The sequence below is a fragment of the Camelus ferus genome, chromosome 3, assembly GCF_009834535.1.
Source record: "Camelus ferus isolate YT-003-E chromosome 3, BCGSAC_Cfer_1.0, whole genome shotgun sequence".
NCBI classification, from domain to species: Eukaryota; Metazoa; Chordata; class Mammalia; order Artiodactyla; family Camelidae; genus Camelus; species Camelus ferus.
The window spans coordinates 29,379,035-29,383,094 of record NC_045698.1 but is presented as its reverse complement, the minus strand read 5'-3'; positions in this window follow the sequence as shown (position 1 = coordinate 29,383,094).

Genomic DNA, 4,060 nt, shown 5'->3' with positions numbered 1-4,060 from the left:
CATGTAGTTCAAAAGCTCCAAGAAGAGCCTAAGTGCCAGGTCTGGACAATTAGAACACTGACTCCTTCAGACCATGGAAGTTGGTACCAGAATGGACATGTAACTTAAGTCAAAGTGAAGCATTATGTCTCTATTCTTGTCTCAACTTTCTAATTCTATTATTGTCTAAGTTCCTTAAAGTTGTGCAGCTTTTTCCTTTGAAAAGAAAGGCTGTATTACCTGTCCAATCTATCTCATAAAATTGTTCTGAGGATTAAATGAATTAATACTCAACTATGGAAATCTTTCTAAGCAAGATGTGTTACAAAAGCATATGCAATTATGGTATGTATAATTGGAATCACAAAATACATATCTTACATGTATTATGCTATTATCAAAGTAAGATGTAAAACATGCTTTGGGAAGTGAAATGCAATATATAAACACAAGGTCATGGTGATAACATCATAGACACTTGCTGCTGAACACCAGGGCATGAGCTCAGTGAAGCTGGAGATAAACTCACATTATCTGAGCCCATTCATCCATTTAGTTTTTCAAGGGTTTCTTGAAATCATGGTGTACCAGGCACTTACTGAGGTACACACGAAGTCTACACTGGGGATTTTATACATATACATTATATATATACAAGCAAAAAAAAAAAGGTTATTTCACACATACATGCATTCTCCCATCACACATCACAAAAGCAAATGATGTCTATGATGTCTAAAGAACTATAGCTATCTTGTCATTCTGAAGGAAATTGATCATATCAGGGAAAGATATCCTTGAATAAAAAGCTGAGCTAGGCAATCATTTCAAAGTTTCTACTGCTAAATGATAGAGCTCTATGTTTATCAAAACACTTTAATGAGTTTGGAGATATGACAGGTAGGGCCATGGTTTAGATTAAGATCCTCATAGTAAGAGCTGCTCCTAAATGGTACCCAGTATTTGGCCGGCACTGCTCTAAGGCCTGCACTACATTAACTCATTTAATGCACACCTCATCCCTATGGAAGAGTTACTCTTATCATCCTCACTACTAAGAGAGTAACTAAGCATCATCATTACACAGCTTTAAAGTAGTGGCAAAGCTGGAATTTGAACCTAGGCTCCAACACTCTTGCTCTTAACCAGCATATTGGATTGCCTTCTTAGGAGCTAAAGGAAGCAGAACCCTTCTGTTTTATAAAGTCAGAGGGTCAGATTTTTTGAAAGGCAGCAAAGGGGAAGGTGAAGAATGGAGACCCATTATTATGGTCAGACAATTGAGTTCCACATGAAAAGAGATGTCCAGCTAAAATATTTTAGTGGTAGGTATGACTGATGGGCTTTTTTAAAAACAGCTTTATTGAGACTTAATTAATATGCCATTCAATCCACCCACTTAAAGTGTGCAATTCAGTGGTTTTTATTTTATTCACAGAGTTGCACAATGATCACCACAATCAATTTTAAAACATTTATAACAAACTCCATTCTGAGGTAGAGTGACATAATTGCAAACCAAGTACCCAATCTCCTTCATGTTAGGTCATAGAAAATCACAGTAAATCAGCTTCCATAAGGACAGTAACATCTTATAATCTGCATCATACTTTGAGATATCTATTCACATGGTACTCCCAATGCAACCCTGCGCTATAATCAGGAGAATGTTGTTCATATTTTATAAACAAGAAAATCAAAACTCAGGAATGTTAAATGATGGCATTAATTCACCGCAGAGAGGAACCTAAAATTCAGATCTCTTGATTCTAAATCTTATAAATCCTGTACCACTTTTATTGTACAATGTTTTATCAATTATAGATAAGTGAAATATGTCTGAAATCCAATGACTTCAAAAACTCTCCCATAGCTAAAAAATATTAAAATTATATATTTTTATCTGAATATCTATATTATTTCTTTTCCTATCACTGCTAATCATCAAGATGTCACTACACAAAAGAAAAAAATTCAGCCCTTTTACCAGTTATTAAGTGTCATTTAACAGGACTGGTGTTTGTGAGATGATGATTGTTACCATGGTAACTGCAATATCAAACTCTATTCATAAATCATTCCTAAGTAAAGAAACAAAAGAATGAGACTAAATACTGAGAGGTTCTTTCATTTAAAACAGAACCTATACCTAATGATAGTAAGAATGTGTGAAAACTTAAATTCAACATTTACTGCATGTCTACTATATACCAGGCCTTGTGCCAATTTCTAGTGATACAGAAACAACTACTCTCGGTTTAAAGCCATTGACACGAATTATTTTCTTAGCAGTTTTCCCTTTCAACTAAGGTTATGGTTAGGTTCGCTACTATCTTGTTGTGATGTGTAACTAAAAATACAGGATATATATGGAATATATAGGATACAAACAGTCCTTCATCTGATAGGAAGCCAAGAAAGAAAGGGTGATTTCTTTTTTTAACAAATAAATAGAAAAATAATTTTAAGTGATTAAAAACCAGTAGTAAGGTTTAGGAAGACCTAGCTCTTCTAGACAGAAATTGGCAATAGGTATAAAATATCTTAAAAACATCAACTAGTAATTTCATTTCTAAGAACTTAGCTTCATGAAACAATTATGACATTCATAAAGCTGTAATAAAAGGCTGTTCAATTAAACATGATTTATAATTTACAATAACAAAAAAGAATCTAGTAGACCAAAAAAGAGATGATTGGTTAAGACAGTTATAATACAACTGTATAAAGAAACACCATGTAAGCTTCACAAAGATGAGAAGTTTTATCTATTTTGTTCACTGCCTTATCCTTGTCATCTGACACATAGTAGATGCTCAATAAATATTTTTGAATAAATTCACGAAGAAGGGAAGGTATTAACATGGCCAATAAAAATAGTGCTATTAAATAATACTTAAGTTTGCTAAACAGTTTTCACAATGTGTTTTTACACTTAAAAAAAACAGGTTACAAAATAGTATTTATAGTATGACACAATTTTATTCTCTCAATTTTATTGTTTTCTTCACTTGAAAGAATATGATTCACAGTTGAAGAATGCATTTGTTTTTAAAAAATCAAGATAGTAAAAATTTAGCAGCTGATAGAATGATATAACTGGAAGTCTTCAAATCTGGCAGTAGAAAGAGGGGAGCACCCTAATTGTTGAAAAGACTTCACCTTGAGCAGGTTTTCTATTCTAGGAACCACTTATTTTATGAAGGCTCTTCAAAAGTCCCAGTCAATTAAAAAACAAATAAAAAAGGAAGAAGAAACAACTCCAAAACACTTTCAGCTCAAATCTGGAAAACTGAAATCCGATTCATTCCCCTAATGAATCACCTGCAATTGTAATTAATTTCTTCATGTAAACTTTTGATTGGCTATCTTACCAAGAGTTTTCCCAGATACCAAGGCTGGCTGCAAACAGTTCCACCAACGCTTCCCTTTCATGGTAACAGAACTGAGAAATGTTTGCTCCAGGATCACTGTATAGAGTAGGAGACCCCACTCTGTCTCTTCTGCTCGCCTCAAGTTCCCTTTTCAATAGTGGGAGGTAAGGGTAAAAGATAGTATGGATTCATCAAGAGTCCTAACAGAGCCACAGCAGAACCTTGACTTTAGCTCCTAAGTTCTCAGACCCACTAAAATTTGTAAACCATCATTACTCATGTACCCCAAATAAACAAAGACTATCTATACTTTTATTTCACAGGTAAGGATTGAATTTATTGGTAAACCTAATATAAGTTTAAATAAACCAATTGTGTACTAGTTCCAACAATATCTAAAGAGTTTAACAAAAATCTAAATAAAACAGTGTGTGTATTTATTATGTAAGAGGAGGCATATTTCTTTCTAAAAGGAAATGGAAAATGAAGGTACATAACAATATTTTTTAAACTGAGAAAGATAAAACAATGTATGTTCTTAAACATTTTTATGAATTAGGAAATTGTTAATTACTGAGAGTGAGAAGGCAGGGCTGAAATTGAGGTTAAGTATTTCAGTAGAGAGCAAAAAGGTTTAGAGTAACTAGAAATATACCAAAGTCCAAAGGGAATGAATACAAGAATTGTAAAGTAGCAATGAAGATCCA